At 44.9% G+C, this 26,855-nt stretch overlaps 1 pseudogene across 1 annotated transcript; it reads left to right on the top strand.

The window, feature by feature from the left end:
* The first annotated feature begins 1,923 nt into the window (after window positions 1–1,923).
* On the top strand, window positions 1,924–26,855 carry LOC309614230 (mitochondrial nicotinamide adenine dinucleotide transporter SLC25A51 pseudogene; annotated as a pseudogene). Its single transcript has 2 exons — window positions 1,924–2,102; window positions 26,109–26,855. The product of its transcript is annotated as a mitochondrial nicotinamide adenine dinucleotide transporter SLC25A51 pseudogene (transcript).

Raw genomic sequence — 26,855 nt, 5'->3', positions numbered from 1 at the left:
TAACCTCCAGGGCACAGGGGCCTGGTTTGGTGTCACCATCTAAGACCTGACAGGGCACCCAATTTGGACTGGGACCCACTTCCAGAGCAGGGCAATTTCCCTTGCGCCAATATCCTGTAAGAGGTCTTAATGCAGATGGCCAACCAGCTGGGTTTCTATGGGTGCACAAGCCATTCTCAATTTCAGATTGGTTTAATTGTAAAAATCATAAACCTTCTTACCAAGAGGACCCCCTCTGCATGACTGAACTTTTCACTTCTATCTTTGCCACTCAACATCCCTCTTGGGCAGACATTGTAATGGGTTGCCCAGTAATGGCGCTCAGTGATGGCCACGTGCTAAGAGCTGCTCACTACCCTGCTCTATTACACTGAGAGGCCTAGACAGCAATGGGTTTGTGAACCCTTAGAAGGGTTAAGGTTGCTCTTCGATAAGGGTAAGAATTGAGATTAAAATTTCATTGTAGAAGGAATTTCATCAGGTTCAAATTGTTGTAGATAAAGAAAGAATTGTATTACTTACTAAGAATTTTAAGGAATATTCCCAACACAAGGTTGATCAATTCCATTTCACAATCACCCCCTCCTCACCCCTGTTCAGCGGGAAGTAGCCAGAAAGATCATCACCCCTTTCCCCACAAGATTGTGAAACGGACATTGACAGTGGGGAATTGTAATAGGGGCAGGACAGGTGCATGGCTGTTAGTAAGCAACCAGTAGCAGTCCCACTCAGCCAGTGGTTGGGGTTGCAGTGGACCCCTCCCCCAAGCGAGTGACCATTAGTGAGCTACCATTAGGGAGCAGCTGTTAGTGAGTAACCATTAACAGTCCTGCTCAGCCACTGGTTGGAATCACAGTGGGCCCCTCCTCCTCCCCTTCCTCTGTATAAAAGGAGTCCAAATTTGGACTGAGGGAAGATGGTTTTTTTGAGACACTAGTCTGCCATCTTCTCGGTCTGCTAGCTTTCTGATTAAAGTTGTTATTCCTTGCCACAACAACTCGTCTCCCAATTTATTGGCCTGTCATGCATTGAGCAGAACAAGCTTGGTAACAGTGATATCTTCTGTTTCACTACAGTATTAGAAGTTTATGTATTATAATCTCTAAGAACTATTATCAGAGAGATATTAGTAGTCTTTATTTCCCTTTGTCACTCTTGCTAGAGGTCTGTCAATTTTACCAATCTTGTCAAAGAGCAAACTTTTTGCTCTATTGATCTTCTCTATTTTTATGTTTGCAATTTCATTGATTTCTGTTTTTTATTATTTCCTTCCTTGTGCTAGCTTTTGGTTTATTTTGCTCTTGTTTTCCTAGGTTCTTGAGGGAGCGATTAGGTAAATGATTTGAGATATTTTCTTTTCTCTAATGTAAGCATTTAGTGCTGTAAATTCCCCTCTTAGCACTGCTTTAGCTGTGCCCCATAAATTTTGATATGTCGTGTTTCCATTTTTACTTATTTCACTCTATTTAAAATTTTTTCCTTGAGACTTCCGTTTTGATCCATGGATTATTTAGAATGTATGGTTTAGTTTCCAAGTACTTTGGAGATTTTCTTGTTATTTGTTATGAATTTCTATTTTGATAGCTGGGCAAATGTCTTTTATTCCCTTCTATGCCCTCCTGGCCAATCCTAGCTCCCCTCCTGGTGTGTGGGTAGGTGTCACAATGGGACCTTCATGACATCACTGCCCCTACCCCAGTTACTTTATTCTGGGAATTGCCTCCCAACCTGCCCCAGCCCAACTCCCAGTCTCAGAGGTACCAATCCAGCAATAGTGCTTCCCTTTTTCTAGCTCCTGTTTCCATCTTACCCCATCCCACCCCCATCTGTCCAGAGTGAAGTTGATTACACATCCCAAATTTGCACAAGAAAAAAGTAACTGAGGTGCAAAGAGTATAATATTGTCACAGGTTGATAGCCCAGATGTACAGATGCAATGAGCAGGAACACAGAGAAATGGATCCTCCAGGAGAGTGCCAAGCCTTGAGGACTCAGACAAGGAAAGGAGAGGCACTGAAACCTGGGGCTCTGGACCTGAGTATCAGGGTGGCAGAGACAGGGAACACAGGAAATCAGGGTCTCAGCAGCTTTGGGGAACATGGGTGAGGTTTGACTGAGGGAGCCCATATGTTCCTGGGTCCTTGGTGGCCAGCACTAGAACCAGCCTGAGGAAGATACACTGGGAGAGGTAAGGGTGTGTGTGTGTGTGCTCTATCTTTGGAAGACCTTGGTGCTTAATGGGGTTGTCCTGGAAGGGACCGGGCAGGTGGGGTGGTGGGTGTTCTGGATGTGTGAACAGAGGTCTGAGACTCCTCCTGCAGGGAACACCATCTGTGAGTCATCATTGGGTGATGGCCAGGAAATAGGCTCCTTTCTTTCTTTTTTTTTTGGACCATGCCATCCAGCTTGTGGGATCTTAGTTCCCCACTAGGGATTGAAACTGAGCCCTTGGCAGTGAAAGTGCAGAGTCCTAACCACTGGACTGCCAGGGAATTCCCAGAGGTTCCTTTCTATTATTTTCTATTTTTTACATCAAACTTATTCATTCAACATAGATTGAACAAATAACCTCTAAAAAGTTTTAATTCAGGAAATAGCCACTTCCTGCCCTGGCCTGTCCCCATTGCCTGCCCCCTTAGAAAGCCATTTTCTCCTGTTTGAGCTGAGTCACAAAGATACTCTCTTATATTCCCTCCCTCTCCCCACACCCCAGCATGGCCAGCTCTAGTTCAAGGCATCCTGCTGTCTCCAGTCTGCTGTGTGTGAGCACTTAGATCTCACAATTGCTACACTGCCATTTGTTCCAACATTTTGGGTCATAGCGTCTTTGCTCTAAAGCAGTGTTTTTCTGGTGAGTGTTTTCAGTAAGCCTTGCTTTGCCTTTTCTTTCCACTTCTTTTTGTAGTTTTTTATATTTCTCCCCAGCTTCTTTTTACTTATTTTTGAATGAGGTTTTTTTTCCCAGATTGGTTTTTAGCAGGAAGTTCATCCAAAGGAGGATTGAGTGCTGTGGCCTATTCTCATAAATTACTAGAAGCCAAGGTTTTTGTACGTGGGTGTTTTTCTCTATTTGAAGACATAAGATGCAGTAGCTAACATGAAAAAACAAACAGAAAGAGAACTAATTACAGAAGCTTTCCCAATGTAGCTATCCCTCAGCTCTGGAAACAGACCCTGTGTTAATTCTGCAGGCCCCACACACTCTCCATGAGTCACAATCTTGGAAACCACTATCTGGAATTTTATGGTTCTCAATTGATTGCCTTTCTTTTTACTTTGATTTCAGTTCTTTGCATTGGTCTTCTAACTCATTTTGCTGCTCTGTACCATGTGTATGACTTCCTTGCATCTGGTGGCGTAGAATGGTGGTTTGTATATTTTTGCATCTGTGAAGTATTCTAGTGCAATGTCTCCACCACAATTTATTTCTCCATTCTTCTGTTAATGTACACTTGGTCTGTTTTCAGTTTTGCTTCTTTGAACAAGATTTACCTGTCTTCTGGGACACACATGCAAAGTTTTATCTAGTAGTGGAATTGCAGGGCCAAAGTTCACACTCAGCTTCATTGGATAAAGCCAAACTCTTTTCCAAACTCTTTGCCAGACAATAAGTTCCCTCTATTCTACTTCCCAGCAAATACATTAATTTTTGCTGTTCACAAGAATAAGTCTCCCCTTCCTCTTCCATCAAATGTTTTTAGTCAGGGCTTCCCTGATGGCACAGTGGTTAAGAATCTGCTTGCCAATGCAGGAGACACGGGTTTGAGACCTGGTCCAGGAAGATCCCACATGCTGCGGAGCAAATAAGCCCATGTGCCACAACTACTGAGACTGTGCTCTAGAGCCTGCAGGCCACAACTACTGAGTCAGCGTGCCACAGCTACTGAAGCCCGCGTGCCTAGAGCCCATGCTCTGCAACAAGAGAAGCCACTGCAATGAGAAGCCTGTGCACCGCAACAAAGAGTAGCTCCCGCTCACCGCAACCAGAGAAAGCCTGCATGCAGCAACAAAGACCCAATGCAGCCTAAATAAATAAATAAATAAATTTATTTAAAAAAATGTTTTTAGTCATAGCAATTTTCACCACCCAATATCACTCTCTACATATATTTATTGTTGTTTTCCCCTCCATCTTAAAATGTAAGTTCCAGGAGACAGAGATTTCCTCTGCCTTTTCAAAGTTGTTCTTTTGGGTCTAGAACAGTGTAAGGCACATAGTCGGTGCTCAGTAAATACTTGTTAAATGATTGAATAAATACATAAAATAAATCAGAATTATTAAGATAATAAAAACACTAAAATATGTACAACCTTAAAATTAACGGATGCTTGTGAAGAGACCCAACATCAAAAAGGAGTCTGCATAATAACCTGGAAAGTGTTCTATTTCCCTCTCTCTCTCGTATGGGCTGCATTCTCTGTTTAGAACTCTTTTCTGGCCATGGATTGATAGTTTTTGGTCATCTGATTTTTTTCATCCCTCTCTACCCACTTTTCATTCCCTCTTCCATTCACAGGCAAATTTCTTGAGATGACAACAACACATTTTGAACAGTTTTAGCCCAATCCTATCTGACCTCATAACCCACCACTCCATCCCAAACCTGGTATCCCCATGGTTACCAGGTCTCTCATCCTCGTTTGACCCTTCACCTGTGGACAGGACCCCTGGGTCTGCTACTCTGTCCTTCTTATTTATTTATTTATTTATTTATGGCTGTGTTGGGTCTTCGTTTCTGTGCGACGGCTTCCTCTAGCTGCGGCAAGCGGGGGCCACTCTTCATCGCGGTGCGCGGGCCTCTCATTATCGTGGCCTCTCTTGCTGCGGAGCACAGGCTCCAGACGCGCAGGCTCAGTAGTTGTGGCTCACGGGCCTAGTTGCTCTGCGGCATGTGGGATCCTCCCAGACCAGGGCTCGAAACCGTGTCCCCTGCATTGGCAGGCAGATTCTCAACCACTGCGCCACCAGGGAAGCCCTACTCTGTCCTTCTTGATCCCTCTTTGCCCTAGGCCTCAGCGGCACCACATTCCCATAGCTCCAGCTTAACACATCGCTTTTCCACCCTGGATTCTATTCCCTCAATGTCTTTGTTTAGGATCCTGGAAGCAGAGCCTGGGTGCAGGACTTATGAGCATGTGCCTCACTGGGGGCTCCCAGGAGAAACTGTAAAGGAGTGAGCAGGTGGGGCTCCCTGCTTGTGGGTGTGGTGAAATCTAGCTTCCACCTGACCCTGGGGTACTGTGGACTATGAATTGCATAGTCTGTCCTGTCTCCAGACTTTTTTCCCCATCACCCCAGGCAGGCCTTTGCCTCAGGCATTGGAGGAGGTGGCTGGCACAACTCCCTGGTCTGGCAGAAAGGAGGATTCAAGAATGATCCTTCAGAGGATGGAGGAGGGGTGAGCTAAGCTAAGCCCCCTTAGTCCCTGGGGGGAGACACACTGACCAAGACTGATAAACAGGACATCAGGGGTTCTGGGAGGGCACAACTAACTCTCTTTTACATAAATTTATATAGGAATATCTCCAGGATCAGCCCTGGGTTTTCTCCTCTCTTCCGTTTCTACTCTCCCACCCAACAAGCATGTCCCTGTCATGGCTTCAGTTGCCATCTCTACACTGGCCACTCCCCAGCATATTCCCCTAGTCTACGACCTGAACAGTAGCCTGCTCCTGACCATCTCCTCTTGGTTTATTGAGCATCTCAAACTCAACCTCTCAAATATATGATGTGTAGTGTGTGTGTGTGTGTGTATACATATATATATATACTTTTTTTTTCCAATTTTTTCATGTGGACCATTTTTAAAGTCTTTATTGAATCTGTTACAATATTGTTTCTGTTTTATGTTTTGGTTTTTTGGCCAAGAGGCATGTGGGATCTTAGCTCCCCGACCAGGGATCAAACCCACAACCCCTGCATTGGAAGGCGACGTCTCAACCACTGGACTTCCAGGGAAGTCCCTATATAGGCTATTTTAAGGTCTGTGAAAGGGCACAGTGGGCCCTGTTTGTGGCTGTATCTCAGGGTTGAGTGCAGTGGTTAAATGCATGGTAGACATTGAGCACGTATGTGTACAGGGGGTGGTGGGGATGAGTGAAAGAGCTGAAAGGATGGTGAGGGAAAGCCAGGCTCCAGTGAGGAGAAAAACAAGCACCTGTAAGAGAGCAGTGTGTGGGCCTTCAGGGGGACTCAAGGAAGTCACTACAGGAAATGTGGTAAATGCACTGAAAAAAATCCCTTCAATTTGAGTGGGGTCTCTGGGATTAAAGATGGGACATCTATAGGGAATTTAGGGGAAAAATGGAGCTTGGGATTTGGAATTGGGATGTGGTTGATAAGGAAGTAGGGGATTGAGAAGGATACATGGGGGGATTGGTGGAAGAATCCTTAGACTTTGGTGCAAGGAACCAGGCTGGGCTTCTTGAGAGACATCAAGTGGGGAGGTGGTAGCAGGCGAGTGGGTTGTGGGGTGAGGTCTTTGGGGAAAGGGCTGGAGCTGTGGCCCTCGAGTATAGCTGCTCCATAGAGACCCGTGTCTATACGATAGCTGATGGAATTGCTATAAGTGAGTTACAAGAAAAGAGGGGGCTTGAGTGTTGGGATTACAACTAGGAGCCAGTGAGGATAAATTGCTGGACTGGAGGAGGAAGCGTGAGGCCTTGGTTCAGGGGAAGGTGAGGCTGAGACTTGGGATTTGTATGTGGCAACTAGAGTGATGAGCCATCCTGATTTGCCCGGGCCTGAGCTGGTGTTAGCACTGGAAGGCCCACATCATCGGAACCTCCCACAGCCCCAGGCAAACCAGGACACTTGGTGACCATAGTGACAACAGGAGTTCTGATGGGGGATGTGCCAAATGGAGCAGAAGGTTTCAACCATGTCTGTTCATTGCAATAATCTGGGGAACTTTAGAACTCCTGATATTCGCTCATCACCACAAAACAATTATCGCTGGAGCTGGGGAAGTGAGGTCCTGGTGGCAGTAACTTTGGGAGCAATCCCAGGTGGGCCTCATGTGCAGACAGGATGACAACCACGTGGTTACAGCAGGGTTCTAACCTTAAATTCCAGTCCAGGGACCCGAGGAAGTGAGCTTCTCATCAGTACTGCCAGTCAGCATGGGAGGGACTCTTCTGTGGGGTCCTCACCCTGCAGCCTTGTGAGAATCTCTGGGGGTTGTGATTTCAGAGGACCTGCTTGTTAGCAGAACACCCAGCACCTGCCCCTCCTGGAACATTAATGATCATGGGCAGTGTGCCAGACAGAGCTCCATGGAGCTTTCAGAAGGGAAGGTGGTGGGGGTCTATGGCTCCACTTCAGTGTGCAGACACTGTAGGTTCTCAGGGGTCCCTAGGGACATGAACACACAGTGGTATCAGCTGTGTCATATGTGTGTGTGTGTGTGTGTGTGTACCTCCAGAGACACATGGGCATGTGCTCTCTCCCTGTGTGCACACAGGTGCAGGGCCCTGCCCACCCCAGACAGCAGGGCCAGGTCTCTCGGTTCAAAATATGGGGTCTTGGCCCTGAACGGAGGTGGGAGTTTTCCACTCTACTGGGTGTCACAGACCCACAGTAAAGAGAGACTTCCCTCTTCATGGCAGTGCCCCCCAGGGACCACTCTGGCGGGATTGCTGAGCAAATGGCCTTCAGACTTCACCTGCATCATTGGTCCCCCTGAGTCTCCAGCCTGCCCAACTTTGAACTGGAACTGACACAAAAGCTTTCCTGAGTCTGCCTGCTGGACTTCAGACTGGAAATACACCATCAGCTCTTGGCCTTCAAACTGAACTGGAAGATTGGCTCTCCTGGTCTTAAGTCTGCTGGCCCAGCCTGCAGATTTTGGACTCACCATCCTCCTAATCATGTGATCCAACTCCTTATAATAAATCTCTCTCTCTTGCTGATATAGATATAGATATAGATATAGATATAGATATAGATATATATCATATTCTGTTTCTCTGGTGAACCCTGATTAATATAACTCTCCAAATTGATCTACAGGTTCAACACAATACCTATCAAAACTCCAGCTGGAGTCTTCAGAGAAGTTGACAGGCTGATCCTAAAATTCATGTGAAAATTCAAGGGATCCAGAATAGCTAAAACAACCTTGGGAAAGAAAAACAAAGTTGGAAGACTCATACTTCCTGCTTTCAAGACTTATTGTAAAGCTACAGTAATCAAAACAGTGTGGTACTAGCATTTGGACATACAGATCAATGGAACAGAATTGAGAGTCCAGAAGTAAATCTTTATATTTATGGTGAATTTGTTTTTGAGAAAGATGCCAAAACAATTCAATAGGGAACAGATAGTGCTACTGAGCCCAAACTTGTTCTGTTCACCACAGGACAGGCAAATAAATCAGGAGATGAGCTGTTGGAACAGGAATAATGCTTTTAATCAGGAAGCTCAGCAGACCAAGAAGATGGCCGACTAGCCTCTCAAAGAACCATCTTACCTCAGTCTGAATTTGGGCTCCTTTTATATACAAAAGGAGGAGGGGCCACTGTGGCACCGACCAATGGCTGAGCAAGGCTGTTATAGCTTGCGCCTGCCTTGCTACTATTACACCCTGAGTAGAAAGGTGCGACACCAGAAAGCATCCAGGTCTGAAGAAGTACCAGGCTGCCAGCAACATAGTCCTCCAGCTTGCAGTGGAGCAAGGCCCGCAAGCGGCGGAAACCACGGTGGCCACGTGGAGGCAGTTGACGCGCGCATTACTGGGACCACCATCTGAGGCAGGGGCTCCCTGGGATCAGCCTGCTCCTGGCTTCACTGGTCAGTTCGTGACCCATGAGGTGGCCTGGGAGCTGGTGTCCCAGAGCAGAGCTTCAGTGGGTGGACGGCAGGTGCTGGGCCAGTCTGGTGGGCTAGGTGCGGCCAAGTGGGGAGAGGAGAGGTGAGTGGCCCCTGCCTTAACCATGTGCGGGCTGGTGCCAGGGAGGGAGGAGAGAAGGGCCTTCAGGTTCAGGCTGGGGAGGCCACTATTACAATAGTGTTTTCAACAAATGGTGCTGGGACCACCAGATAGCCACCAGCAAAATATAAATTTGTACCACTATTTCATACCCTATACAAGAATTAATTCAAAATGAATCAAAGACTTAACTATAAAACTTTTAGAAGAAGAAATAGGAATAAAATTTTGTGACCTTGGATTAGGCTATAATTTCTTAGCTATGATGCTAAAAGCACAAGTGACTAAAGAAAAAATAATGGACTTCATCAAAATTAAAAATTTGTGCTTCAAAGGACACCACCGAGAAAGTGAAAAGTGAAAGTGAAAAGACAGCTCACAAAATGGGAGTAAATATTTGCAAATTATATATCTGATAAGAGAATTTACCTAGAATACATAAATGACTCTTACAACTCGACTTAAAAACCCTAAACCCCAACTAAAATATGAGTAAAAAATTTGGATAGACATTTCTCCAATAGCCAAGAAGCACATGAAAAGATGCTCAACACCATTAGTCACTAGGGAAATGCAAATTGAGAGCACAATAAGATTCCACTCCACTAAGATGAATGATACCACTACACTAGGATGGCTGTAGCTAAAAAGACAGACAGAAAGTGCCAGGATAGGGGGAAAAGGAATGCTTGTAGATTGCTGGTGAGAATCTAAAATGGTGCAGGCACTTTAAAAAACTGTTGGGTGTTTCCTCAAAATGTTGAACATAGAGTTACACTTTGACCGAGAAATTCCACTTCTAAGCGTGTACTCAAGAGAAATGAAAACCTACATCTAGGCATAAACTTTACATGAATGCTCATAGCAGCTTTGTTCATAATAGACAAAGGGTGGAAACAGTCCAAATGCCCATCCATTTATTTAAATAAAATGTGGTTTATACATAAGATGGACTATTTTTCAGCAATAAAGGAATGAAGTTCTGATACATGATTCAATAAGAACAAACTTTGAAAACATACTAAATGAAAGAAGATAATCTAGAAGAGAAGATAGTATAGAAGAGACCACATGTATGATTCCATTTATAAGAAATGTTCAAGTTGGCAAATCTATAGAGACAGCAGATTACCTAGACAGTAGTTGTTTAGGACTGGGGGCATCTTGGTGAATAGAAATGACTGCTAAGGGGTACAGTTTTTCTTTGGGGTGATAAAGAAGTTTGAAAATTAGATTGTGATGGATGCACAACTCTGTGAATATACTAAAAACCAGTGTACATTTTAAATGGATGATTATGTGGTATGTGAATTATATCTCAATAAATCTGTAAAAATACAAAAAAGAGAAGAAGAAAGAAAAGTGACCAAAGAGGCTATGGATGACCCCTAGGCATTCCCCATCCAGGCCCCCTCTCCTGCCTGATGTCCGTCTGTCTGTCAGCCCCTCCAGGATCCCAGGGTCCATCCATCTGACAGGCAGCTGGTAACACTGACAGGCAGCAGTTGGCCATTCAGTTGGTCAGGTGGGCTGCACGGCTCAGCCAATCAGGATCATCCAGCATTTGGTTCCTTGGAGACAGAATCAGTTAAAGTGACAAAGCCTCCATCAGATTCCTCAGTGAGTCAGGACTATTTGTTGGTCTAGGCTCAGTCAGGAGTGTAGTTGAGGAATATCTGTGGCCAGAGAGGCAGTGGAAGGTGAGGCAGTGCAGGGACAGAGTGGGAGCATGCCCTGGGCCCAAAGAAGGGCAGACACCTGGCTGCGTGTGGGCAGGCAGAGGAGCTTCCAGGAAGGAGAGTCCCCATCTGCCTGGTAAGAGGTGACAGCACACAGCAGGGATGGGGCAGGATGAGTGCCCCTCCCAGAGCAGGCTCTCTCCCAGGGCTGGACTCCCTCCTGTAACCTGAAGGAGGACAGGCCTCCTTTGGAGCAGGCTGGGGATAGGCTGGGACCCGGGAAGAAGTGGGAGGAGGAGTTCTGGGCACGGGGATTAGGACAGGATCCTGGGATCTGAGCTGTTGGGGTCAAGAGGGGGCTGCCTGGCCCCTGGGGAATGAGAAGAGCACCCACCATGGTTGCTGTTGGGGATCACTGTCTGAACCTTGATTTTGGTTTTACCAGATTCCTCCTGGTGGGCACAGGTAAAGGTGCCACAGGAGCCGTGGCCTGAATGAGGCGGGACCCCTGGTGCTGAGTGCAAATTCAGCCTTAAGTGCCCATCCTGTTGTCCTCCTTGGAGAGTGGGCTGCAGGGACCTGAGTACACCTGGACTGCATCTGAGTTCTGTCATGACCACAAGGCCAACCTGTGCAAGTGATGTCACCTCTTTGTGCTTCTGTTTCCTCATATTTAAATGCCAGGAACAGCCCCTCCCTCGGGGGATCACATGCATTCAGGACAGTCCCGTTCTGAGCAGCCAAGCCTCATCCTCCTGTAGGGGCTGCCCCGGGGCAGGGACACCCTCGGGGCCCCAGGGCTGGTGTGTGGTGCCCAGGAGGACACCGCCTCTTCCCTGAGAGCTCGAGACACCACGTCACTGCAGCCCCCGGGAGTCTGGTAAGACGATGGGTGGACCCTCAGGCAGGTCACCCAGGGCTGCTTCCTGCTCCTCTCCTGGCTGTCAGCCAGACACCCGGTTCTGGTTTGTTTTTGCCAGAGAAAGACACATAATATAGAAAACACTGTCACTTTGGTCGTTTCTTTCAACTGAAAGAAAAACAGACCCAGTTGGTTTTTCCAACTCCAGGAACTCCAGTGACCAGAGAGGCCAGATTGCAGAATCTCTAGGTTAAGAATTAAGTCTGAAAATGCGGGAAGGAGATGAAGGTGACATTGGGGCCAAGATCTGCATCCTAGATGCCTTTGTCCCCTCATCCCAGCCACCCAACTGATGTGAAGTAAAGACAGGGCCCGAATGAGCTGGCCCGGCTCTTGGAATGGCTTCCATGGTCCACACAGAGGGGAAGGGAACCAGCTCTGGGTTAGACTGCTGGGTTCCAATACCAGCTCCCCCATTAGAGACCCCCGGGCCTGGGGCATTCATATCCCTTCTCTGTGCTTCCATTTCCTCATCTGTAAAGCGGGAGAGATGACAGTGTTTCTGCGTGGGAGTGAGATGAGGATCTGGAGTTAGTCAATGGAACAGGCTTAGAGCACTCCCGGGCCCTGGGAAGCACCCCACGCATGTCAGCAGATGATGTAAAGGAAGGAAGCAGGCACAGAGCATCTGTGAGCAGGGCAGACGCATGTCACTCAGCGGTGATGTGGGAGCCATCCCTGGACATAGAGCTACTGGCCTCTGTCCTCTGGGAGGAAAGATGCCGTGTGGAACGTCTTGGGGCAGAGGGTGAGTGGAGGGAGCACAGCCACAGGCAGACTAGCGGCCCCCTTGGACAGTGGGCATGGTAGGCACAGTCCAGGGCCACAGAACTTAAAGGGCCCACAAGGATGGTTTCCTGAGCTGATGAGAAGAATCAGCTGGGCACTCAGCTAAGAGGTGGTTCGCTGAGCCTGTGCCCACAAACCACAGACACGTGCACGCCGATAGCAGACACACCGAGACACGGCCACAATCAGGCACACCCCTGCTCTCCTCCCTGTAGCCCAAGAGCAGAAGGAGGCCACTGGAGTGGCTGACGTGTTCCCCTGGGATGAGGACAGGGGACCAGTGCCCTCCCCCAGCACCTCTCAGATCTGTATAGACTGGGACAGAGGTGCAACTCCACATCTGCTGAAAGGCCACTCCTGCCATCTAGGGGCCAATTTTCCCACATGAAATACCTGATTTCTGCCATCCCAGGTGGCCATAGGATGCAAGCATCCCCACCACCCACCTGGGCCTGGGCCCTGCAGTTTAGAAAACGGGAATATGGTCACTGCTTTCCTGACCCTTAGGGGACCAGAGTCATGGAAACAAAATAAAACTTTTGTTCACCTGCTGGTTGTGATATTATTTTTTAGAATCCTCATATGTCTGAAAAACCTAATGCTCAGAAAACAGGGAAGGATTTGCAAATGTAACAGTCAGCAGGCATGCCTCAGACTGACCTTATTCTTGCTGATTCTGCTCCGGCTGGTGCTCGATGGTGTTGCATGCATCAAGTGGTCAGACTCCAAGAGGGACCGTCAGAGAGGGGTGTCCCAGACGCTGGACCCAGGTGACTCCTGCCTGAGCAGGAGCCCACAACTAAGTAGTTATGCGCCACAAGTGCTGAGCCTGTGCTCTAGAGCCTGCAAGCCACAACTACTGAAGCCCACGCCTAGAGCCCATGCTCCGCAACAAGAGAAGTCACCGCAATGAGAAGCTTGTGTACCACAACGAAGAGTAGACCCTGTTCGCTGCAACTAGAGAAAGCCCGCTCGCAGCAACGAAGATCCAACGCAGCCATAAATTAATTAATTAATTAATTAATTAATTAAAAAAAAGAAAATCAGCACTAGAAGTGAAAATTAGTCTCACTTAATCCACTATGAAAAGGTATACACACAGACAACTGGGTTAAGTGTCAGACTGTGGTCAATAAATTGTTGCAACAAATAACCAATGCAGCAATCATTCATGGACCTAAGGGTTCACAGAATAAGGGGTAGCCAGCGCATTTCCCCCACCTTCCAGGTAGACAGTGTAGGAGAAAACTTCTGTGGCTCAGCTCACAGAGGAGAAAATGGCTTCTGAGGGGGCTGGAAATGAGGAAAGAGGTACAGAGTTGCTATTTTCTGAAACAAAGCCCCTTAGATATCTGACACATCGTTCGCTGGTTCCAAGTGAATGTATAACTGATTTTTTAAAAATTAAATAGAAAAGAACCTCTTTCTTGACTATCACTCAGCTCAGGCCCCACTTGCCTGCTTCCTTTTAAGACTATCCCACCAGCAAGGTCTTCTAGTTCTTCCTAGAACTGGAACTTCCCAGAACTGCAGTGGGTGTTCCCTTGGCTGGTCTTAGCTTTGGACTCTGGACGCCTAGGAACCTCTGGGCTCTCTCAGCCTCACTTTCTTCTGCAGTTTCCAGTTTCCATACCTGAGACCCTGTGGCCCACCTCCCACTGCTGGAGTAGAATTGACTGCGCTCTGAATCCACCCGGGGATTTGCACCAAGCCACGCCACCAGGCCAGCTCTCTTCCAGAGTGTGAGGGGATCCCAAATCCGACTCCCTGCCAGGAAAATTCTTTGTTGACTGGCTTTGTTTCAAAGACTCCCAAAAGCTCTACCGAACTTTCCTTTAACTGACCCGGTGGCTGGGGCACTCCCACTGTCTTCCTTTCTGTGAATGTTGGGGATGAGACTCTCATCGTGGTTTGACAGCTCTCCTAGTCTTTTGCAGATCCCATATCATTTTCTTTTCATACAGTTGTATCCTCTAATCAAAATCCTTGCAAGTTTAGTCTGTTCTTGGCATCTGTTTCTCACAGGAGCTGGAGAACAGAGACACCCAACCCCCTGTTCTTTCAATCAGTGTTGCCCAGTGTTCTGGTTGAGAGTCACCAACCACAGAGTCACATCTCCCCTTCCCAAGGCCAGGCCCCCACATTAGGGCTGCACTTCTCCACCTCCCTGCACATAACCGCTGCACGTCTGGACTATCACTCTTTTTTTTTTTTTTTTTTTTTGTTATTTTTTTTTTTTTTTAAACATCTTTATTGAAGTATAATTGCCTTACAATAGTGTGTTAGCTTCTGCTTTATAACAAAGTGAATCAGTTATACATATACAATATGTTCCCATTTCTCTTCCCTCTTGCATCTCCCTCCCTCCCACCCTCCCTATCCCACCCCTCTAGGTGGTCACAAAGCACCGAGCTGATCTCCCTGTGCTATGCGGCTGCTTCCCACTAGCTATCTATTTTACATTTGGTAGTGTATATATTGGACTATCACTCTTGATGACAAAATAAGATTTGGGGTGACCAGCGTCTTGGCAGGGGTGGACCAGGCAATGGAAGCTTGTTTTCCATCACTATGGAAACCCCAGGCATTCAGCTTTGGAAGGCGTTTTAAAATGGCAGGACAATACTACCAAAAGCAATCTACAGATTCAGTGAATTTTCTATCAAAATACTGATAGCATTTTTCACAGAACTAGAACAAATAATTTTAAAATTTGTATGGAAACACAAAAGACCTTGAATAGCCAAAACAATCTTAAGAAGAACAGAGCTGGAGGTATCACACTCCCCGACTTCAAACTCTACTACAAAGCTACAGTAATCAAAATAGTATGGTACTGGCACAAAAACAGACACATAGATCAATGGAACAGAATAGATAGCTCTGATAAGCCCAATTTATTGTCAGTTAATCTATGACAAAGGAGGCAAGAATATATAATGGAGAAAAGATAGTTTCTTCAAGTGGCACTGGAAAAACTGGACAGCTAAATGTACAAGAATGAAATTAGAACATTCTCTAACACCATATACAAATATAAACTCGAAATGGATTGAAGATCTAAATGTAAGATGGGACAATAAAACCCCTAGAGGAAAACATAGGCAGAACACTGTTTGCAATAAATCGTAGCAATATTTTCTTGGATCTGCCTCCTAAGGCAAGGGAAACAAAAGCAAAAATAAACAAATGGGACATAATTAAACAAAATCTTTTACACAGCAAAGGAAACCATCGACAAAACAAAAGACAACCTACTGAATGGGAAAAAAATATTTGCAAATGATATGACTGTTAAGGGGTTAATATCCAAAATATATAAATAGTTCATACAACTCAACATCAAAAAAGCAAACACCCAATTAAAAATGGTCAGAAGACGTGAATAGACATTTTTCCAAAGAAGACATACATATGGCCAACAGGCACATGAAAAGATGTTCAACATCACTAATCATCAGAGAAATGCAAATTAAAACCACAGTGGGATATCACCTCACACCTGTCAGAATGGCTATGATCAAAAAGAACACAAAAAACAAACATTGGGGAGGATGTGGAGAAAAGGGAACCCTTGTACACTTTTGGTGGGAATGTAAATTGGTGCAGCCACTATGGAAAACAGTATGGAGGTTTCTCCAAAAACTAAAAGTAGAACTACCACAGATCTGGCAATTGCACTCCTGGGTATATATATCCTTAAAAAACTGAAAACACTAATTTGAAAAGATACATGCACCCCAATGTTCATAACAGCAGTATTTACAATTGCCAAGATATAAAAGCAACCTAAGTATCCATCAACAGATGAATGGATAAAGGAGATGGGATATATATATATATATACACACACACACACACACACAAAGGAATACTACTCAGTCATAAAAAAGAATGAAATTTTCCCATTTGCAGCAACAAGAGTGGACTTAGAGGGCATTATGTTTATTTCAAAGTCAGACAGAGAAAGACAAATATTGTATGATATCATTTATATGTGGAATCTAAAAAATAAAACAAACTAGTGAATATAACAAAAAAGAAACAGACTCGGATATATAGAGAACAAACTAATGGTTATCAGTGGGGAGAAGAAAGGGAGGAGGGGTAACATAGGAGTAGGGGATTAAGAGGTATAAACTATTATGTATAAAATAAGCTACAAGGATATATTGTACAACACAGGGAATATAACCAATATTTTACAATACCTATAAATGGAGTATAATCTTTAAAAATTGTAAGTCACTATGTTGTACACCTGAGACTTCTATAACATTGTGAAATAACTATACTTCAACAAACAAGAAAGAGAGGAGGTGAGAAGGAGAGAAAGAGAAAGAAGAAAGAAAGAAAGAAAGAAAGAAGAAAGAAAGAAAGAAAGAAAGAAAGAAAGAAAGAAAGAAAGAAAGAAAGAAAGAAAAGAAAAGAAAGGAAAACTGTCAGCCAGATGCTCAAGGGGCAAGATCAGAAGAGAGGGGGCAGGGTAAATTTTCCACCCCACCCCCAGTGTTTCTGGGCAGCCCTAGTGCTGGGTTCTTCAGCTGTCCGTCATCCTGGAAGCAGCTGGTCCAGGTGGTGTCCTGACTCTCTGAGAGCTCCTGGTTCAAGGGCTTGTGGGCTTCAACATGATGGTGTGAAGTGAGAATGTCACCATTTTTGAGCTCCAATCGTTTTTCTCCAGCTCACTTGACATATCCGGACACTGGACAGATGGAGGTGGGATAGGGTGAGAGCTAGGCAAGAGCTAGAAGAAAGGATTGTGAGTGGTTGGGTCCCTCTGGGGCAGTGACTAGGAGCATTTCACAGTTAGGAATGGGGGGATGGGCTGCAGGGATGTCATGAGGGTCCCATTGTGACACACTCCTTGCCCATTGGAGCAGGGATTGGCTAAGAAAACGGAGGGGGGTGATAAATCAGAGGTTGGTTGCTAGAACCTGAGCCCAACAGGGAGACAGGCTCAGAAAGATGGTGCTCCCGACCTCTTTGACCCCTTCACACCTCCTCTAACAAGAACTCCGACTTCCTCTCCTCTCTCTCTCCTCAGTAGGGCTCAGGGCAGGTGCCCACTGACACTTCTGAGCCCGGCAGAAGCAGATCACTGGCGTCTCTCACTGCGGGTCAGTGGCAGGGTGGGGCTGGCTGTACCATGCTAATGAGACCTGCCGAGAGGAGCCCGATGCAGGGGCTGCATTGAGGATGGCCCAGCCATCCCACATCCTCTCCCCATTTCCACTTGTGGCCCACCCACCTCCAGCTTCTCTCCTTCTTTGGGTCCTGCTCTTAGGTTTCCTTAAAAAAAACCCTGCCTCCAGGCTCCCCTTTGACTTTCCTGGTGATCTGTCCCTGCATGTCCATGCCTGACTGGGGTCATCAGGCCTGCTTCAAAATGAGAGAAAGCTGGTGGAGATGGTTCCTTGAATGTCCTGGACCACAGTGCAGGTAAGAAATGCACCCTATCAGAGCAAAAAGGAATGGTCTCATAACAGCGTCATTTTGAAGATGGGGCTCAGAGTACACATGTTCCTTAAATTTAGTCTATGAGAGCCCCACAAAGATCATACTCTTTGCAAATTCTAGCAGACAGTTTGCCACAGTTTGGGAGAGAGCCCTCAAAAGCATGACCACATCTCCTAGCCCCCATAACAGCTTCCAAGATTGCACCACAGCTCCTCAGTTGGCAGGATGGCAGGTTTATGGGCTTCTTCTACCTGGAGAGCTTCACTTCCATCACTGGGGCCCACCTAGGGAATCCCCAAGAACCACTCTGCAAAGGTACAATCAAATGCCCACTCTGCACCTCTGAAATCATTCACAAACCAAACATGTATAAATTGACCTGTCTTCTGTGTGTGTCTTCCTATGTGGCAGATATTGAAGATAAAAGGCAAAAGTAAGACTCTGTTCCTTTCCTTTAGGAGTTCGTGGTTCATTGGATGAGCCAGAGAAGGAAACAATAATTGACTCTAATCAGAGACAGAGTGTGACCACAGTGGGGGAGAGGAGTGAGCACGCAGGTAGGGAGTCCCGAGAAGAGGGCTGGCACAGACCACTGAAATCAGTGCAGCCTTCCTGGGAGAGACGTGAGCTTTGGAGGAATGAGATTTTTAAGGGGGGTGGGAAGAAGAGCGTTCCAGGGAGAGGTATTGTGTAGCCAATGCCCTTCTTTCTTGGTCCCCTTCATCTCTGAAGCCATTCCCTTCTCAACTCTCTCCTTGCTCAGCACAGCCACAGTGACTCTTCCAATCACAATGCTCAAAACTCCCACTTCTACAAAGAACATCATGGTTGGTGACTCTGCTTCTTCTGACTCGACCTCCCTTCTCTGCTCTTTCCTGTCTCTTGTGTTCTTCCCACCTACCCAACCTCCACACTCCCAAGACAGCAGATAGAATATTATACTCCTGAATCCCACCTTTGCTTGTGTATGACTTGAATATTTTCTGAGTCAACATGGTGAACATATTTCTCAAAATTTGCTATGAGAGATTAAGTCTAAAGCAGACTCTGCCCCTTAGAATGTAAATTCACCTACAAGGAGAAAGGAAAGGGACAACTGCCCACACTTTTGGCTGCTGAGTGTCCTTATGCACCCTTCAACACATGTTAGAACTTACATAAAACAATGTAACTGTGTATTTCCACCAAACAAAATACAGCTTTCTTCTGTATATCTGAAGACATTTTCACCCTCTCTCCAAAATAAGGAAATGCACAGTTCCAACAGTCATTATATACATTGCTGACTATATTAATTATTCTTCAGAATTCATCATGGTTCCACTGAATATTCTGTTACCTGAAAACTAAATTATAAAATTAAATTCCAAGCCAAAGCAATTTTGAGAAAGAAAAAACAGAGCTGGAGGAGTCAGACTCCCTGACTTCAGACTATACTACAAAGGTGCAGTCAATAAAACAGTATGATACTGGCACAAAAACAGAAATATAGATTAATGGAACAGGATAGAAAGCCCAGAAACAAACCCATGCACCTATGGTCAATGAATCTACGACAAAGGACGTAAGACTATACAATGGAGAAAAGACAGTCTCTTCAATAAATGGTGCTGGGAAAACTGGACAGCTACATGTAAAAAAATTAAATTAGAACATTCTTTAACACCATGAACAAAAATAAACTCAAAATAGATTAAAGACGTAAATGTAAGACTGGATACTATAAAACTCTTAGAGAAAAGTATAGGCAGAACTCTCTTTAACATAATTGCAGCAATATTTTTTTTGATCCGTCTCCTAGCATAATGGAAATAAAAACAAATGGGACCTAATTAAACTCAAAAGCTTTTGCACAGCAAAGGAAACCATAAACAAAACTAAAAGACAACCCAAAGAATGGGAGAAAATATTTGCAAACCATGCGACCGACAAGGGATTAATCTTCAATATTTACAAACAGCTCATGTGTCTCAATATCAAAAAAACAAACAAACAACCCGACCAAAAAATGAGCAGAAGACTGAAACAGACATTTGTCCAAAGAAGACATACTGATGGCCAACAGGCACATGAAAAGATGCTCAACATCACTAATTATTAGAGAAACGAAAATCAAAATTACAATGAGATATCACCTCACACCAATCAGAAAGGCCATCATCAAAAGGTCTACAAACAATAAATGCTGGAAAGGATGTGGAGAAAAGGGAACCCTCCTACTCTTCTGGTGGAAATGTGCATTGGTTCAGCCACTATGGAGAACAGTATGGAGGTTCCTTAAGAAGCTAAAAATAGAGCTACTGTATGATCCAGTAATCCCACTCCTGAGCATAAATCTGGAGAAAAACACAGTTTGAAAAGACATGCATCCCAATGTTCATTACAGTGCTGTTTACAATATCCAAGACATGGAAGCAACCTAAATGTCTGTCGATAGATCAATCGATAAAGAAGATGTGGTATGTATATACAATGGAATATTACTCACCCATAAAAAAGAATGAAATAATGCCATTTGCAGCAACATGGATGGACCTGGAGATTATCATACTAAGAGAAATACAAATATATGATATTGCTTATATGCAGAATCTTAAAAACAATGATACAAATGAACTTGTTTATAAAACAGAAACAGACCCACAGACTTAGAGAACGAATTTATGGTTACCAGGGGGGGAAAGGTTGGGGGGGGAGGGATAGACTGGGAGTTTGGGATTGACATGTACACACTGCTATATTTAAAATAGATAACCAACAAGGGCCTACTGTATAGCACAGGGAACTCTGCTCAATTCTCTGTAATAACCTAAATGAGAAAGGAATTTGAAAAAGAATCGATACATGTATATGTATAACTGAATCACTCTGCTCTATACCTGAATCTAACACAACGTTGTTAATCAGCTATACTCCAATATAAAATAAAACATTTTTTAAATTAAAAATTAAAAAAAGAAAAAAATTAAATTCTAATAATTTGTATATATGTAAAACAGTGGTAGGAGAGAAAAGATCAAAATGGTGAATATGTACTATCAACACATACATATTACAAGCAAAGAAAAAAATAGGCAAAGCTATTGTCATACTTGTTCCTGTAATTTGTCAGGGGGCCCTGATTAAAATCTGTAGCTTCTTTCTTTCACTACTTATTCTGTATTTCCCCTGCCCTCACTCAGAACCTCAATTAGTCTCAGTTCTGTATCAAGTGGAGTGATTCAAAACTATATTCCCAAAGGGTCTGAGTCCTCAATCCTGCCACCTTTTAGTTGTAGTAGTTTTCCATTAATCTTTACAATTGGGCATGGAAGCACAAAGAGGCACTCCAAGAATCCCCTGGGTTCCTAACATAGCCCTCATTGCCCCCACTGGGTAGCAGCAACCTCCCTTACCCCTTGGAAATCAGGATCAATCACACTGGACAGTAATCTCTTTTTGTTGGTTCAATGGAATAAAGAGTGTAAAACATTCAGATAGAAGTCTCATAATTGCTATGTCCTCTGATATTAATTCCTTGAGGACTAACCCTCTGAACTATCATAACTCTAATTCTCTGGGACAAAATGCAAAAATTCTGCAAATGGGTTACTAGATGTAATTGTCACAGGAGACACACCCAATTCTATTCCTCACTCACAGAGCAATGTATTCCGGCCATGGGGGGAGACAACACCATATAATTGTCTCTGACACAAAGTATATACTGTTTAAACTGTTAAACACAGCCAAACCTCTCCCAACAGATGCCACACTGAATCTAAGCCCTTCCACCTTTCAATTAGGCCAGCCACTTCCAGGTGATGGGGTGCATGGTAAGAGCAGTTAATGTCATGGGCATGAGTCCATTGCTGAACATTCTTTGCTGTGAAATGAGCTCCTTGATTCAATACAACAGTGGGTGAATTACCATGAAAGTGCATAAGGCATCCTGTGAGTCCACAGATGCTGTTGCTGGCAGAAGCATTACAGGCAAGGAAGGAAAATCCTTTGTACTTTAGGGTCACCCCTGCAGTGCTAATAGCAGGCCACTTTTCTGTATTACCAGCTAATTGTGCAGACCCAGATGTAAACCAGTTTCAAGTGTTTTCCTCAGTCAGTTGGTCATCAGGAACATTTCATGAGGTCATAGGCATGGATCGAAAGAGAGCAGACAATGCAACAGGAATTCATGTCAAAGGAGTCTGAGCCCCCTGCTCATGCAACCTACTTAGGTTTTCCCAACTTACTCAAATCTGATCTCTTACATACCATTTACATTTGATGACAAATTGCTTCTGCACATGCTCAAACTTATGGCCAAGTGTGTTCATGATGGGAAGCTCAGGCCACAGGACTACCTCATGTTCTGGAGTTAGGAGTTCAGTATCTACCAAGGCCCAGTAGTAAACCAGAAGCTACTCTCAGAAAGAGAATAGTTATCTCCAGAAGTGGATATTTTCTAAAAACCCCCAGAAATCAAGCTGTCGTTCTCCTGTTCATGTTTGTGAGAAGCTCTATACATCAACTGTATTTGCCACACTTTGAGTATCATTGGACCTGCTGGAGCATAAGCACCAGGTTGTACAGCAGCTTGTACTACAGCCTGGACTTATCACAGAGCCTCATCTTTCTCTGGTTTAACTTGAAACTGGCCTTCTCTTGAGCAACTCTGTAGATGAGTCAAGACAGTATACTCACCTGTGATATATGTTGCCTCTCAATTCCAAAAAGGTCTACCAAGAGTTATGTACCTTCGTTCATGGTAGGTGGTACAAGGTGTGGAACCTGGTCTTTTGCCACAGACTACTGAAACCCTGGAAACTACACTCAGGTGACAACTCCCTGGATTTTCATTGGCTGTATCTCCCATTAATGTGGTTCACCTATGTCTTAATAAAGGCATCTAAAGTTCTTCTTCCTGCTCATTAAATCCAAAAAGCATAATTTTAATATAGTGAACCAGTGTTATGTTTTGTGGAATGTCAAGTCAATATCTCTGTAGACTATATTATGGCAGAGAAAAGAATAGACCTGGCCTCATGGTGCTGTGAAGGTATGCGGTGACCACTGATAGGTAAAGGCAACTTTCTGGTCATCCTTGCAAGTTGATATGAAGAAAAAGGCATTAGCTGGGTCAGCAGCTATGTACAAAGTTCCAGGGGCCATGTTGATTTGCTCCAGGAACATTTTAATTTTTTTATTTTTTATTTTTAAAAAAATATTTACTTATTTATTTGGCTGTGCCAGGTCTTAGTTGCGGCATGCAGGATCTTCCTTGTGGCATGTGGGATCTTTAGTTGCAGCATGTGGGTCTTTTTAGTTGCGGCATGTGAACTCTTAGTTGCGGCATGCATGCAGGATCTAGTTCCCCGACCAGGGATCAAACCCGGGCCCCCTGCATTGGGAGCACAGAGTCTTAACCACTGGACCACCAGGGAAGTCCCTCCAGTAAAATTTTTAAATCTGAGCTTGCAATCATAATTAGAGTCCCTGCCTCAGTTAATAATAACCCACAGTCAATCTCCAAAATTCATTTGAGTTCTGCACAGGCCAAACTGGTGAATTTAAATATGATAGATATCACCATCCCTGCTTCTTTCAAGTCTTGGACTGTGGCATTAATCCATAGAGTTCCCTGAGTGATGCTGTTTTTCTTCTGGTTTTCTGTTTTACTTCTTAGTAGGGAGGGGAAGTTGCAGGGTCTTTCATTTGTCAAGCTTACACACCAAAAAAGGCAAGGCACAGGCTGGGGTATACCCACTGCTGAGGAGCCAATTCTAGACTGCAGCTAAGCAGTTTTATATTCTGCAACTCTATTCTGAGGGGTGGTGGTGGATGGGACAGGAAGCCTCATACCTCCTCAGAACACAAGAGGCAGTGGCAGCCTTCAGGGAACATAGGGAAGTGAGTAGGAAATGGCCCAGAGCAGCTCTCACAGACATTGCATCCTCTTGTGTTCCAGGGTGGGGGTCACAAGGTGTTCTGCCAAAAGTCAGATTACCTGTGATTCAAACCTTTGCCTGTGAGGCTTATGTTGATATATGCAAGGTTGCCAGGGTGCCCAGGTGGAGCCATTCCCCTACATGTCCACACCCTTTGGCCTTTTACATATTCAACCAAGAATTCTTGGTAGCAAAAGCCATCCTATCACATGCTCTAAGTAACTGATAATGGACAATCACATTGTCCTGGACTTTCTGCTGGCCAGTTACTGTGGTGTGTGTGTGTGGTTGCCAACACCTCATGCTGCACCTAGGTTTATGACATAGTTAACTGACTTGGCCCAGATGGAGAGTCATACTAGCATAGACCCTCTTGTCCAGTGTTGCCCAAGACATGAAACAGATTTGGTCTAAGCCTCTATCAGTGCACTTATGCTATAGAATTTAGAAGAATCAGTAGTCAAAGAGAAATGTACAAAAATGTCTAACAATAATATCAGTGTCCACAAAGTCAATTTTTTTCTGTTGTTTCAAGTGGAGGCTATTCCTTTCTGGTATCAGTGGCTATTGGGAGGTTTCTGATGAAGATTCAATGCTGGCCAGCATATTGGAGGGTGGCGGTGGCAGTCTGGGTTAAATTGGCCAAATTCCCTACAGACAAATAGCTCAGAGTGAGATTAGGTACCTCCCTTTACCCCTGACATCCCAGGCTCTAAAGTGTTTTCTTCCCATCAGCCAGGGTCCTTCCACAGCCAGATAATCAGAATGACCAGTTCCTGCAGCTGTCACTCCATCATGTTTGAAGAATCCTTCCCGTGTCTTACCCACACCATAAACTCAGACTCATCCAGATGTGGCTCAGCAGTATATATACTTTGTACTACTCTTGAAAATTTCTCTCACCCCCTGATGTGTGGTCGCAGCAGGACGACCTTAGGAGTTGTGGTGGAATATGACAACCTCATATTCCTGATCATTATCATAGGCATAATTGCCTCAATTCAACAAATATAGCCAGACGGCAAAAGAAACACCAGATTAGAGTCACCCACCCCCAGTTCTTTTTTGCTACTCTGAAACTCCAGTAGCCCAGTTTCCCAAGAGGTAAGCATGGGAGGTACAGCAAGAAGGGTTAATTATGCAGTGTGGGAATCTTACAAGTAGTCTAGGTCTCCTCCATCCCCTAACATGACCAACATTCTGTTTAAATAGGCAGTACTATTTCTAGGAATTGCTACATTTAGACCCCAAAGTGTCTTTATGAAGAGTATGCTCCACTGGGAGCTGAGCCTACTTTGTCAGTTATCTTGGTCAGTTTCTCCTTTCAGAGGGGCCCGTTCCATCCTTTAAGGGCACCTGCTACCTGGCAGTACAGGTTTGACAAGCTTGTGTATTCCAATGATGTTCATCATCGAAGGATCCTTTCTCTTTGGCATCCACATGGGTCACAAACAGGGGGTTTGGGTCTTGTGCAATGTGCTGCCATAAGGTTTGTCCCCATAGAAAATGAAACTTTTTCAGCCAGTTGTCCCACCACGGTGATTGCCTCAGTTGCCTCAGAGTCAGTGAAAATATAATAAGGTGCACTTGGGCAGGGGGTGGGGGGGGTTGTTTCCAGGCAAGCATCACAGTCTGCAGTTCCCCCCACTGAGCAGAGTTCCCTTTACCTTGCACAGTTTTAAGCAGTTTTATTTGGGTATACCCCATCATCCTTTAATTAGCCAGTCTGTCTGTGAACCAGGCCCAGGTAGCCTCAGGAAACTGGGTGTAACAAAGCCTGGAAGAAGCCAGAGTGGCTGGCACAGACCCTGCATCTGAGATAGCCATGTTTGGCCAATGAGTGGGCACTTTTTCATGTACCTGTAAGATGTCATTAATGCCTGGTTTAATTTCCTGGATATACCATTTCCATTAGTAATGGAGGCTTGTTTGGCAATACCCACTTTGTTGGTGTTCTTATTTCTGACCCATCTCAGGATAGGGATGTCAGGGTGTAGTACCACCTGCTGTTACTTTTTTAGCTTTTCAGTGTCCACTAGGACCCAATAACAAGCACTGACAGTCTCTCAAATGGAGTATACCAGGTGGCAGTGTCAGACACAGGTACTGCAAAGTGACATTCTCAAGTTGTTAAAAACATCATTCTCGGGAATTCCCTTGTGATCCAGTGGTTAGGACTCTGCGCTTTCACAGCTGGGGTCCGGGTTCGATCCCCGTTTGGGAAACTAAGATCCCACGAGCCAGGCAGCACGGCCAAAAAAACAAAACAAACAACAAAAAACTGTAATTCTTGGCGCCAGTGCTGGGTTGAGGGCTCCTGGGCTCCCCCACTTGTGAGTGGGCGGCCATCAGGTGTGGAGTCCGGCGCCTGTGGTAATGGGTTAAAAAAAAATCCATCTTGAAGAAGAAAGATCTTAAGCAACACAAATTCAGAAGCTTATGAAAAGAGGCCTCCAATCCTAACGTCTTCAAAATGAGATATATCACCTCATATTGCAAATGTTGGCGAAATGAAGCATCACTTGTGTGGCTGCTGTGAGCTTTCAGCAATGTAGCAGCCACATTTCCCATTCGGAAAGTCCTCTTTCCAGCGACAGCTGTATGGAATCAAAACCTGGGATGCAGTATTTCAGTTGAGGAGGGATGGATTTCGAAACTTGTATCCTAGAATCCTTCTCCCATTAATGCAGAAGACAGCTATGTTGGCACTTACGTTTTGTCTCTATGAGGATTTATCTTGCCTTCCCTGTAAGCCTATCAGTTCCCCGGAGTTTGCAACCCTGAGCCCAGCGGCAGTACTTGCAGGGTCAACAGAAGGAATTTTCACTCCATTGGAAAGAGTTCAAACATCGCTTCAAGACCACAAGCATCACGACAAATTTACAAACACTTACCAGGCTTTCAAGGCACTGAAATGCCATGGAATTAGTATTTATCGAGGTTTGGTGCCCATTCTTTTCTGTAACAGATTCAGCAATGTCTTTTCTTTCTTTTTTTTTGGCCTTCGAGGTCCCATTATGGAGCATCTGTCTCCACTGTAGGTATCATGGAGGTGGGTGGTATTTCCTTCTAGGCCTCTCGGCCGGTGACGAGAGGGAACCAGACAGAGCCTTTCTAATCTCTGAACGATGTTCTCGGGAAGTGAAGCTGG

This window comes from Balaenoptera borealis (genome assembly GCF_965194805.1).
Source record: "Balaenoptera borealis genome assembly, chromosome: 16".
NCBI classification, from domain to species: domain Eukaryota; kingdom Metazoa; phylum Chordata; class Mammalia; order Artiodactyla; family Balaenopteridae; genus Balaenoptera; species Balaenoptera borealis.
The sequence above is the reverse complement of the archived record's forward strand: the minus strand, read 5'-3'. Positions and strand labels throughout refer to the sequence as shown.